This window comes from Brachycentrus maculatus, unplaced genomic scaffold (assembly GCF_059751285.1).
Source record: "Brachycentrus maculatus isolate JH-2025_06_01 unplaced genomic scaffold, ASM5975128v1 h1tg000089l, whole genome shotgun sequence".
Taxonomy (NCBI): domain Eukaryota; kingdom Metazoa; phylum Arthropoda; class Insecta; order Trichoptera; family Brachycentridae; genus Brachycentrus; species Brachycentrus maculatus.
In genome coordinates, this window is record NW_028280843.1 from 27,833 (window position 1) to 43,044 (window position 15,212).

A 15,212-nucleotide genomic window follows, 5' to 3' on the forward strand; every position below is an offset into this window, starting at 1 on the left:
TTTGTTTTATTAAACACCATACACGTTTTAAAGAATCATTGCTATGATTGCTGTTATCAGTAAAAGTGTATTTTGAGAAAGATAAACATATATAGTAAGATTGCTTTCAGATTAACAAAAGGTATTATAAAATAAAGGTAGTGTAACAATGATGTCTTTTTTTACAAAGAAAATTTAACACACTTCACTATGAACCTTATCATACCAAAATGTGACTATTAAATTCAATCAAAATTGTGAAATTAGGAGGTATTTTACTATCCTGAAAATTAATGTTTCAAAAACAATGTCATTAAAAAGTTATTGACAAAAATTAACGAAAAAAAACACTAGCCAAGACTCAAAACCCATACATAAGTATTTACTCGAATAGTCAGAGAGTAAGTTTAGTGAAGATTATTAGAAATATATTGGGATATGTGCACACGTTCCCGGAAAATGTGCCAAAGATAAAGGATATCTGTCAAATCGCAGGATGCACCTTTATCTGATAGCAGGACTAACCCAGTGTAAATCAATATTAACATGAGATTCAATTATAAAAACCTTTAAATTAGATGATAAACTCAAATATTGCCAATAAATTCCTTTTTAGATTTCTTCAATAGCAACATTAATTTGTCCTTCCCTAAATTAACATGATTTTCTTTTTCAATAAAAACGATAAATGTATTGTTGTCTATTACTTATATCATCATATTAAATATTTATATTGAAAATGCGTATATTTTCTATATTCTCAAAGATATTCAGTCATAAATCAGTGTTGTTTCAATTTATTTACAGTTGGAAATAATAAAATAAAAATTAAATAAAACATTTCAATGACAATTTTAGATTCAGTACGAATAACGCCATCTATTGACGTACTTAAAAAGTCTTATTATTAGCGACATCTACATTATCTACATTACTTATTATTAGTTCAGTTCCTTACCGACAGAGCTATATCGGTTCATATGAAGTAAACAATCGTAAAAAAACGTCAAATGTTATAATATGATTGTATGTTTACCTAAAATCTAGCTGCAAAATATTCTACAAAATCACTAATTGGTATTTTTTTATTGTATATTTCACGTTTTGGTTTTATGATAATTTACCTTGTACCTACCGATATTAAGGAAATTCTAAATGTCGGTAATATCTAAATTGCTCCTACTACTATCTCACTTTTTCTACAACGGTAGGCAGAGGGACGAAACGCCACACTCTTATGTCCTGACATACACTCCTAGCTTCTTTTCCATCCATACAATCTAGTCATACATGCCCTCCGATTACGTACAATTTGAAACCTTTTACTGAAACCTTTTTGGGTAAGGTTCCGCGACACAACACGACGTTAGTGGAACAAAAGTATTATAGATTGCCATATTCATCAATTGAAATGGTCCATTTCACCTCTTATCTAATATGTGTTATATGAGCCGCGTAATTCCCCAAAATTATGTAAAACAATTAAAAATCAATAAAATAAAAGTCAACAAAGGAAAAATAACATAAATTCTCATAAGTTTATTCTAATTCACCAACTTTTACAATTTTTATTTTTTATTTTAAGATTTTTATAAAATGAGACTAGATATTTTACTACATAAATACCTTTATTGTTAATATGCAGTCTTTGGAATAAGAAGTGTCCTTGTTGAATATTAAACAAACCAAAAACCATAGTTTTTTTGTTGTTATTAAGATCCACATTTATTATTATTTTTTGACACCTCATCAAAGATGAAGAAGAATATGGAAGTCTGGGCATTTACGGGGCTGACGACCGTCATCGGCTGGTTTAAGTGATCACTTTACACACGTGTAACATTCACCAATTCTACCCATTATTGACAACCACACTACTCAAATTCTTGGAAGTTCTTTATATATGAACCAATTTAGAAACCTTGTTCTTGAATCACTAGAACTTCACTAGAGACATCTATTGGTGAGATGTAAAGAAGCTTTTTACTAAGCAGAAACTCTTATATTAGTATGTGAGGTCCAAATCCTGGATTATAATCACACACACGAGAAACGCCAGAAAATACCATTTTCATTTTTATTATTTAAGCTTATAATTTGACCAGATAATTTATTTACAACATTTTGAGTGTGTCCAAATACTTGTTCACAAAATCTGGATTATCTCCTATTACAGGAGTTATTTTTATATTATTTTTTGACATCTCATCAAAGATGAAGAAGAATATGGAAGTCTGGGCATTTACTAATGCAGTTTACGTTGCGTTAACTTATACTCATTTATATTCTGAAATTTTCGAATGCAATATCTGAATTCTTAGTTAGTAATGCAAGGAAAACATCCACCTCTATACGGCAGATTCCTTTCTGGAAGATAAATGACGCCGAGTTATGCAACCGAGTTATGAATCTCTTTTGCGTTCTTTTTATATTCTTCACTTTAATGCGACTGAGACAAATTAGAAATTACAAAACACCACTTTTAGGTACAGTCTTGAGCAAATGTTTCTTTAGCTTGATTTTAAATGATTTTGAATAGCTTTTAAAGTAAATAAAAAAAAACTATTTTAACAGCCGTAGAGTGTCTGGATTTAATACTCCCATTCACCGAATGCAAAACCATACCGATATCTGGAACTTGTCACTTGCTAACTATAAAGTAAAAATAATAACAATATTTCAGGCTGATGTACAATTCCTAGTCTGATATGTTTATCCTTATTCAATATCCTTAAAAAGAGATTATTATTTTATACAACAACCATTTCATTGTATTTATTATGTACAAATTGACTACGGCCGTAAATAAAGGAAAAAAATTGTAGATAACTTGGTAAATATCATTGACTATTATATTTTATTATGACGCGTGTTTCGATACGCTCGATATGGTATTTAATTTCATCAAAAAACACGGGTCACAATAAAGTTATATAATTGTTATTGATATCTAAATTAACTTATGTTTTAAAATGGCAGATACTACCATAATTAACGTCAATTAATAATTAATTAATGTCGAAACAAAGACTTGACATGGTTATCATAATTTTCATAGTTCGGCAGTTGTTGATAACCTAGAAATATTCGTTGTTTATTCTTACGTATTTGATTTTAAATATCATTAAATATTGTTATAAAGGAGACACATAAATTGATGTAAACACTTGAAAAATTATAAAAAAATCCCACGCTCGCTTCATTTGTTATCGTTATTTACTACACATTAGTTGTTAATATATTTATTTATTTATTTATTTTCAAATAATGATTATTATAATAACCAGAAGAATATCTAACAAAAAGCAAACATGAGATAAAATTTAGACTAGATTCAGAAAATGAGTGCTACATTAATAAAAAAAAACATGATAAACTCATCTCATGAGCTATTTCAGAAGAAAAAAAACAGCTGAAAACAGTCTCTAAATAATTTTAAATATCTGTTGAAATTTATGATTGATGTATACTTATATGTTTCTTAACATTAATTTGCGTTTAAAACTAATGTTTGTGTTTTTCGCTAACATTTCGAAAACTCTTTCAGTGATAAAGTTAATCTAGTTTTGATCTAACGCAATGCCCTACGCACCATGGCATACAAATATACATGGGAAGTAAACCTTAAAACCAGTTCATAAATAGGCAAGAAACTTTTGTCCTCGACTGTGGCTGAAAATTTTAAACCAGGGCAGAGAATAATTTATTTCTGTAAAAGTAAAAAAAAAAATCTAACATAATACTCTGTTGTAATCATTTGGCTTCATTGCTTAAAGTGTAATTTTTCGTTTTAATGTTTTTACTCGTATGAGTATACAATGAAATGACAACCTTGCGTCGAATCCTACTATCTAGAGCAATCGCCAAAAAGCGAGTGTTTTTTGACATAATTTTTCACTCGAGACTTTGAGTAGTACGTAGAATTCAGAAACACTTTTTTTATCGGCAAAGCACCCAAAATTGAGTGATTCAGAAACATGAGTATTTTGAGCCTTGAGTATTTTTTTTTTAATCTCTGAAAAATGTATTTCTCTCAACTGGCCTTAGTGATAATAATTTGTATAATATCAATATATATTAAAGGTGTCTCAACTAACGAAAGAAAATGGAAGTGTGAGAATTCTAGGGCTTACGATCTGGCATTTGACTGGCTTCATACACTTGTGTAACGTTCTCATCCATATTGCATTTTTTTTTAAGATTTGAGATATCCACTGTTGCTAGATTCCTTTTGTACGTTTGTTGTAATTTTGTTAGATGTGGAAATTTAGCTTACATCGCTCCCATCAGTTACGAATTTATGAAGTATTTAGCTTTCACATTTTTTTCTGGAGTGGAGACTTCTATAATACATATTGATATAGCATCCATTTAAATTTTAAAATGTCAATATCATATCCACTTGAAAATATTATCGGAATGGCCAGAAAATGTACTATATCCCAGCAAAAGCGGCATATTTTAAACTTAATATTTACCCGCTACATGGCAGAAAGTGTGTTTTTGCATTTTGTGGAAAAGGTATTGTGTATTTTTTTTTTAAATACACAAAATATTTTTCAAATGGAGAAAAAACATTCAGTTTTTACCTAAGAAGATCTGTTGCACAGTAAAAAGTTCAAAGGTGGCTTGATATTTATATTTAATACATTTTATTATATTTTTAAACTTTAAAAACGATCTCCTGAAAAATCAAGTTTTTTGAAAAGTGACGTTGTTGAAAGGAGTGAGCGATATGTATATAACATTCCCGGAGAGTAATTTCCATTACTCATTTTGGGACATGGGATTAAGGTTAACAAGACTGAAACACAAATAAGAAAGTAACTAATACAGGGCTAAATGAAAAATAAAAAGTAATAAAACGTACAGTAAATAGGCATATAAAAAACATAAGGCAAGAAGCATGTTTAAAGAGATAAAATACATACTACATATGATTTCAATGGGACAGTGAGCGTTGAACGTTTAATTTGTAAAGTAATCTATATAAGACGAAGGTTTATTTTTCATGGTATTCTAAATAAACAGAATACGTATAACGTATTCTACGTATAACCTACATACCTACGTATTCTATTCGTAACTTACGTATTCATTTTGAGTTCTGTAAAACCCCTTTTGATATCTGTTTGTACTCATTCCGAGGCACATTAGTATGGACAGCCTGGCTTCAATACGTGAACTATCCTCCGTTCTCCATTCTACATTATCTGCCAGACGAAATGGTTCCCGAAGGAGACCGATGACTCCTGCATTAATCACAGTCATCTTGGGACATGCCAACTCACTGCCTTTTCTCAAAATGCTGATATTTTCAGTATGTTGTGTCTCTACATACATATGTATATACATATGTGACACAAAGGACTATGTGTGTATTTTTTTATTTATTTTTTGATTGGCAAAGCACCCAAAATTGAGTGATACATTTAATGCATGTATCATATGTATAGCATACAAGACACACAAGGTGGCTTGGTAGGTCTCTGCAAAAAAAGGTTCTAAATATGTAAAAATTGTGATTTAAATAAATGTATAAAAAAATATTAATTTATTTATATTTATAGAAAATAACATTACTACAATATATGTACAAGTTTTTTTTAAAATTGCTTAACGACCAAGTTTCTCTGAAAAATGGCTACGGCTTATGCAACACCGCTTATCATGGCCCTACTTAGGCTTCAACTTAATAAGTTTTTTAGCATAGGCTATAGACCAAATTGTAAGTAGATTTGATCCTTATGTTTAAGGGAGAACTCGGAATCATTAAATTCAGAACGCAAACGACCGCTCTAGAGGTCGGACGTCTTTTCACGCGTGATTTAAAAAAATCACAAAATGAATTCATTTAAAAAATATATATATTTAGAACAACAAAGTCAATTATTTTTACTCCCTACCTTTCAATAATTCTTTTCTCTTGAAAAACACATATTTATTGCGAAGTAAAACTTATTGTTTCAAAACGAAAATATTATTCATGTTTAAAGCATTTACATTGTGGTTAGTCATTTTTACTTTTTTATTTTTTTACATTTTTTTAATGTCGGTGAGTGGTTATATACTAATATTCCTTACATTTTTGTAAAAAAAATTAAAAAAAAACGGTGTGAAAGTAAAAAATTCAATTACGTTAAACGTTTCTTGGGTTTATAGCAATTATGTTTCGGGCTATCGAATATCCTTCCTTAACAGTGATTCATATACAACTAACATCACAGCAAACACTAGATACTTTTTTATTCATCTGCGTTTGTCAACTGTGTCAAAGAGTCATTGGTTTTTTTACAGCTCTACAGGCTGTTTTGTGTGTCGTCAAAACGCCCATGTAATCATTTGAATTCCGATGGGAATCCATTGAAGCGGAGACCGCAAGCTCGTGTACCAACGTGCCATCTACCATCCACTCTACACAAATAATTATTGTCTGCAGCATGCAGTAGACTCCTAAACAGTTAGGGTGACCTAATGACACTGTTCATGAGAATTATATTTACATTCGTAACGAGCAATGACAAATTACAATACTCAAACTGTCTTACATGGATTAAGATGTTCTTAGCACTTCCAGGCGAGACGGGCCAGACGAAACCAATCATGGGTAGAATGGTGAATGTTACACATGTGTAAAGAGATCACTTAACCAGCTTATGACATGTAATAAGCCCTGTAAATACCTAGACTTCCATGTTTCTCTTCATCTACGTTGAGCCCCTGCTCAACATAGTTGAAGATGGGCGTGCATTCCACATAGGCAGAAAAGCAGTGCCATCTTAACTTACCCGCGTGACATATAAAAACGCAAACAGTACGTACCCTACCTTACTAAGTAGTACCTAGCTTACCTTACTACCTACCTCTACTACCTACCCTAGTAAGTAGTACCTAGCTTACCTTACTACCTACCTTTACTACCTACCCTAGTAAGTAGTACCTAGCTTACATTACTACCTACCATTACTGCCCACCCTAGCAAGTACTGGCTAGCTCACCTTACTACCTACCATTACTGCCTTCCCTAGTAAGTAATTACTAGCTTACCTTACTACCTATCTCTACTGCCTACACTTATTGATTCTCTGTGCACATTCACTGATGTTGAGATGTCGAAAATGTAAGCAATAACTCCTATGTGGAGAAACACAGATTTGTGAACAAGTATATATTTGAACATACTCAAAAGGTTGTGATTATATAATGATTTACAATTGGGTTGTGGTATTCGATTCGGTTCCTTTTAAGCAAACTTTCATACCAAAGTTATCCAAATTAATCTTTATCTTGTATTATCAGGAAATAGCGGAAATAGTGAAAATGTGATTCAGCAATCGCAAAAAGGTCCTTAAACGACAATAGGTGGTAATAAAAATAGGTCAATGTTTGATTGCGAAGTCGATAAAAAACAAATTCACAATCTCATATCCTGTGCTACCGCAAACCGTTTGCCAAATATATATTTTTAAATCACTAATAGTAGGTACCTTACCTTTAAATTGATGTGAAAATAAAATGTGCGTAGTATTAGATTTAATTTTTGGAGGAACTGTATTTTATATATAATAATTAAACAACCACTACATACTTTTTCCAAATTTATTTCATTTGACCAGTGACCGGGTCTCGTCGTTACTGATATCGAAACCCAATCACTGGTCAAATGAAATAAAAATGAAAAAAAAAATACAGTTATCCTTTTATTATATGAACGTAATATTGGTATATTCAGCGAACTTAGAGGCGATTTGATAGATTGAAAAATTGGAGAATCCAGGAGCTAGGCTTCTGAACCAACACAGCAATGGCAGCGCTATCTGTTAAATATAACAGCAACATACGCTATACTAAATATTACTCATAACGGACAGCGTTTTCCTTGACAGCTGCTTTCGCTTAGCATTTTCATTATTTTGGATAACAATTTTGTTTCATATATTTTTATGTTTTCATTGGTTCAGAAGCATTGTGAAATCAAACATATTAGAAATATATGCTTTCTATATTTATTTTCTTTTCCATTAAAGCACACTGAGCCACAGTAACTCGTACAGCTAGTATTACACAAAAAATGTTATGGCTCACTAACGATTTTTGTCGTTGAGACTTCCATCTTAAACGTAAGGTCCATGATGTGTTAAGTTTGTATTCATGAGATAACCGTTTGCAATATGTTGTGATAATTACTTTAATTCATGTGTTCAAACTGAATAAGTACTATGAAATACGTTCCAACACTTATAATAATGGACGATGTATAAATGTAAAATATTTTCCAATCAATAATAACACTGCAGACCAGTGTCGGATTTTGTAATTAGGGGGCCGAAATAAATTATCTTTTTATATTACACACCAAATAAAATATATTATTTTAAGAAATAAAAAGACTATGTTTTTTTGATGCACTCACATTGGATAGTATTGGCGAGTACGGCCAGCAAAGCAAAGATGTACAAAAAACAGACAGAAAAATAAAAAAATACAGATTGGTGTGTCATTATATATATTTTTTAAATAAGAGTGGATCAAAAAACAAAGTCTTTTTGTTTCTCAAAATAATATATCAATATGATCCACAAAGTTAATGATTTCAATATTCAAAACACCAAATAAGTTTACGAAAAAAGTAATTTAAACGAGAAAAATGTTACAATCATTAAAGAAAAGACTTCGTTTTTTACCACTTGAGTTTTATTATAGACTACATGTTTCAGAAGTTAAACTTCCATCATTCAGGTCTGTATAATAAATTATTATACATACCTGAATGATGAAAGTTTAACTTCTGAAACATGTAGTCAAGTGGTAAAAAACGAAGTGTTTTCTTTAATCATTGTAACATGTCTTACCACAAAGTTAATGCCGATACAATAAATAAAATAGAGAAAAATGTTAATGTCGTCAATTGCCTACTTAGGCAAATCTTTTCTAAATGATTTATTTAAGCGCAAACTAAAGGCTCGTTGAAATGATCCACATTATCTTAAATACATGCTCTTTTCAATAGCGTTAATAAACTTTTAAACATTTATAACTTAATCATTGATTTCTTATCGCTCAAGCAGAAGTGTACTTCTCTGTTCTTCTCTTCCTACAATTCTTTATCTGAACACATTTCCTTCTTTTTTTAAAATGAAAAATAATCATTTTTATATAAAGTACACTACACGCTTTTCTCACTCGCTTTCTTTATGTAGATTGATTCAAATTTGAAAGGACCGCCCTCGGCGCCAATACGAAGGATTTTTGTCAGATGAAATAAAGGTGATATCCACCTAAAGCCTTAAATTTACGTATAAAAAGAATATTTTAAAGGAATTTATTAGTCTGAGGCGTCCTGCAAGGCCTCAGGGCCTCAAAATACTCAAGCTTCATTAACTTTGAAATCAAATCTGCCACTGTTCAGACTCGACTTAAATTAAAGTAAGAAATGCGAGATGGCGTAGCTTCTGTAATATCTCTGCTTATCTTAAGAGTCGAGTCTTTGAATACGTGAACTAAAGATAATTTACAATCAATCGATTTTTTATTTATGTAAAATATAATATGTATGAATCCAGGTGTAAACTAATATAACTCTCGATATAATGGTGAATATTTTAAAATTAAATTTGTGGAACGACAATACAAAAGTAGACAATACAATTTAAGACAAGCCTTAAAACAAGAGTTATAAATGACGTTTAACTAACTAATTAACTGACTGACCATCACACCGCTTCCCGCAGGGGTAGGCAGAGATAATAGAAAGCCACACCACTCTTTAAAAATATTTTTCGCTTCTTCCACATTCATACATATCATATATGCCCGAAGAATTATTTCGACTCCTGACCCTACCGCTTTCAAGTATCTGACATACTTTAACATGCCAAATTTTTCTCGGTCTTCCTCTGCTCCCATTTCTAACCACATTCACGTCATAAATTTGTTTTCCCTTTCCTTAGTCATTAATTAATATCTAAATATTATTAATTATTATCTTAATTTTTTATTATTTTTATATTTACAACACAAAAATATTATTTATTTTATTTTAATTTAATGAAAGATTATTTATTAAATTTTTATAAAAATTAATTTTACTAATGAAATACATACTGACATTACATACGAGTACGGTTGAGTGTGGACTCTGATCTTAACATAATGTATTTTGTAATTTACAGAAGTATGAAATTATATTAATCCGATTAATGTAATTTTAAGTTTGATTGATATTCATGATGTCTATGTAACTGTTTTTCATTGCAAAATAGTTAAACAAATTTTCATAATACATATATGTAAGAACCTGCGTACCTACATGTAATAATAATTACGCATAATACATTAATAAAAAATGGTTTATTCTTGTCGTCGTTTTTAACTGTGTATATGTAACATAAGGTCTTACTAGCAAAAATGTGATTGTAATAAGAAAAAATCAGTTAGCTTCCGGTAACGCTGAGACCCGGACGTTAGTTTACCCCCATTTTTTTTAGAATATACGTATTTTGAAAAAATATTTTTTTAACTTTTTAAATCTTTTTTATGAGCCCTCTGACCTCCACTGCTGGATATAGTCCTCTTCCCCTTCTTTCCAATATTCTTTAAATCATTACATTTTAATAACTCTTTTCTTTTCTAAACCGTGTATTTATTTCGAAGAAAAACTTATTTTTTCAATAAAAAAACGGTGTTTTAAGAAAAAATTCACTTGTTTAAAAAAAATAAAGTTGCGATTCATCATATTAGGGCCTTAAGGCCCAGCATTCGTTGGGTCGCAACTTAATTTTCTCTAAATCCAGGTAACATTTTACGTAATTGATTTTTGATAATTATTATATCGTAATTGATACAAAGAGTTATTTAAAGGTAAGGAGTTATATACATATTCTAAAAAAGAAATAAATATCCAAAATACATTCTTTAAAAAAATCGGATGTGAACAATCATCGCTCACTCTTTTCAAGAACGTCATAAATCAAAATACTTGATTTTTCAGGAGAACGTTTTTAAAGTATAAAAATATAACAAAATGTATTGAAATATATATATACATAAATATATATATATAAATATATATATATATATATATATATATATATATATATATATATATATATATATATATATATATATATATATATATATATATATATATATATATATATATATATATATATATATATATATATATATATATATATATATATATATAAGTTTATATTTATATATATATATATATATATATATATATATATATATATATATATATATATATATATATATCAAGCCACTTATTGTACTATTTACTGTGCAACAGATCTTCTTAGGTACAACCTTAAGGTTTTTTTCTCCATTTGAACAATATTTAGTTAATAAAAATAAAAATTAAACAATATCTTTTCTTCAAAATGCAAAAACAACGCTGCCCTGTAGCGGGTAAATATTAAGTTAAAAATATGCCTCTTTTGCTGGGATAAAGTACATTTTTTGGGCATTCCGAAAACATGAACATCTGAAAATGGAAGATTTTTGATATTTTACTTTGTTTAAAGGAGTGAGCTATGTGATCTCTCCGGTGGTCTCCGATGCAATGTATTCTGCATTTGTGAATATCCCCTTAACTTTGATAGCGTTGAATGATGGATAGAAACGTTAGTATAATAGCTTCCATAGTTTGTATAAAGGGTCATCCTTTATTCAGGTCGAGTAGTGTTTGTACCTCGCTCGGATGATATGGGATGAATTGCATTATATTGCATAACAAACAATGCAGCAAGGGGCTATCCTTATTTACATGTAATGTTGGAACCTCAAACAATAGATCTCTATCGATGCGTTATACATAGAATATAATGTAATCGATGTCATCGAAGTTAGTTGTAGATCGATATTGTCCGCCTCCGTAGTGTAATGGTTACCTCGTTCGGCCACCGTTCCGGAGGTCCCAGGTTCGATTCCCAGAGGGGGGGTCAAATAAATATAAGTGAGTTTTTCACTCTAATATTTATTCAATATTCCTCTGGACTGGTCACCTTATATATATATATATATATATATTTATATATATATATATATATATATATATATATATATATATATATATATATATATATATATATATATATATATATATATATATATATGTATATATACTTGTGTGCTTGTATGAGGCTCCATAAAAAGTAATACATCAACAAATTAAAAGCGTCTATGTTTAGTTTAAATACCCCTATCGAGTTGGTAGGACTCGCACGTGTTGCAATTTGAGATTCGTTCCTCTGTATGACTCGTTGCAGCATGTTGCATTCGTTGCATACTTGCTGCTCTCCTGCATACTGTGACATAGACATCCGCAATTATTGTGTTTGATAAGGAACGTAGACACATGACTCTGGGGAACTCGAGATGAGAATGCTTAAGGTACCTGCGTAAGGCTAGTTTTTCATGTTCCAATAAATCTTGGCGTACTTCATAAACAATGATATGAAAACAGAAGAATAGACAACGCTTATACTTATTCATTTTAATAAACTATCGTTATCTCTTTTTTCATTTAAATTTTACTTGGTAAATGCCAGTATTTCTTAAAATTGAGACAGGTATTTTGATGCATTCCGCATCATTTTCGACACATTTAAGAAATAGTGGTATTTCCCAATTAAAACATAAATTTAAAATCCATCGATTTTACCACAATGTGACTGCCGAATTAATGAATGAAATTATTGTTATCTCCCCTTAAATAAAGTATATTCAATTTAAACGCTATTTTCAAATCTATTTATTGATTGTAAAATGATATTAAATGATCAATACGAAAATATGACGCGTCTTTTATGCACCTTGTTTCCTTATTGTGTGTTTTAAAAATAATTTTCAACTTACCACATTAAACAATCGTACAAAATTTTTGATTTTTTATTATTATTTATATTTGAAATAATGTTAATACTTCTCCTTCTTCTTCTGCCTTATAGATCTGAAGATCTGTCACTTCCGTTATCCGTCTCTTGTGTTGTGGACTGCCAGCTACCACGCTATCGCTTTGGAGGTCTACCAGGTGGTCTGGTAGACCTCCAAAGGTCTGGTGGCTCTTCCGTCTGAGTTCTCTTGAAGAGAAATTCGGGCCAGTCTGTTTTCTTGCATTCTTTTAACGCAAGTATTCCAGAATCGTCTTCGCTGTCTTCATCATTTGACTATATCCTCCGTACTACACATTTTCTGAATTTCCTTTTTAAGGTTATGCATCTCAATGTCCTCATTTCTGAAGTTCTTAGAAGAGATCTGGTTCTCGCTGTTTCTGCTTTGGCTTCTATCCCATATCGCGCACTCCTTTCAAGAACGTCAAAAATAAAAAATCGTCAATTTTCAGTTGTGCATGTTTTCGGAATGCCCAGAAAATGTAGTATATCCCAGCAAAATAGGTATATTTTTTAATTAATATTTACCCGCTACAGGGCAGAAGTGTTGTTTTTGCATTTTGAAGAAAATGTATTGTTTAATTATTTTTTAAATATACTAAATATTTTTCAAATCGAGAAAAAACATTCGGGTTTCACCTAAAAAGATCTGTTGCACAGTAAGAAGTTCAATAAGTGGCTTGATATTTTTTTTAAAACTTTAAAAACGTTCTCCTGAAAATCAAGTTTTTTGATTTATAACGTTTTTGAAAGGAGTGAGCGATATGTGGTAATCGGTCTTACACATGTCTTGTATATTTTGTCTTTGCTTTTAATATTCATGTGTTTGTTCTTTCAGATTTTTTCTCTTAGGCATCCCGATATTTCAAACGCTTTATTGGCATGTCTTAGAGTCTCATCATATAAATATTTATTTCAAAAAAGTAAATCTCACAAATTACTTGAAACCATTTTCTTCGTAATGCTGTGACCAGAGTTTTATTGATTACAAATACTTGTTTTTTTTTAAGAGTTAAGTTTCCCCCCAAAATGATAAGCGCATGCATTTTAAATGTTCCGATATTTTTTTTACTTAAAATATTTCAGGGATACACTTTTTAAAATATCTTTTTTCTATGAATTCATAGGAAAATAAGTTATTTTTGTTATTCTGGGCCACAAGACATTCTTGTCATAATAATAAATTTATGTTTTCTACAAAGAAATATGTATTGAAAATATATAAATATTTTTATTTATTTTTTCCAGACATTTTTTGTGACGGAATATTCATACCATCCTGTATATTACGTATCTGGTATCAATATTCTAGATACTTTATCTAATCACTTCCACGACACCAATGCAGAACTCTTCGATCACCAACGATCATAATTATCCAGGGCTGGTGTTAGTGAATCTGAAAAATTAGTTCTCTATTAATTTTTTTGATGAGTTCAAAACGATTTATATACAATAAATAAACGCAGTTTAAGAAATATATATTAATTTTATTAAGGAGAAATTCTGAATTAAATAATAACATTTAGAGTAGTTATCAACAATAAAGCCTCCAAACACATGTATCTATAATGTATGTTACATGTATTTAGTTTATTAGTAAAATATTTTATTTTGGTGTTGCACTCATTAAATATGTATAAATATTTATTAAACAAAATACCTTTTATTGAAATAGAACTTTTAATGAAATTTCAGGTAATATGTTATATTAAGAATTATCAATTAATTAATTACCTAAAAAATATTTTTAGATTCATTTTCAAGAAATTTTACCTGTTGTATGTTTTTTTCAGGGAAGTAAATACTCCCTTACACGCATGTTAATACTTTCTGTCTATCCCTTCGGGGAAACAGCGTAGTGGTTTACGAAAAAAAATTAAATACTATCTTTGTACACATTTAGGAATTAATAATGAAAGCCATTGGTTCACTATTGATAAAAAATAGTATAATGTATTGATTCTCAGTCCGGCACTGGAGACTCTTGGTCGCATCTTGCAGCAAACATGCTTGCAAATGGTAAAAAGTTGCATTCCTATAAAGAGAGATGCGTTCATTATTCTCCCGGTTTTTACCCAGATGCAACTGACGAGAAATGCATAGATGCTTCTCAGCACAAGAGGGTATATTGAAAAACTCGTAAAGCTATAGAAACGAAAAATGGTGTCACGAGTTTATTTTCAATTCGAAGTAATCCAATGTACGCTATAATTAAGCCCAGATTAAAAAAAGAGGAACTTGTTATATAACAACAACAACAAAATAAAACCTTACTTTAAGCTCACAAATGGCGTAAATAGGGCACCTCATCGAATC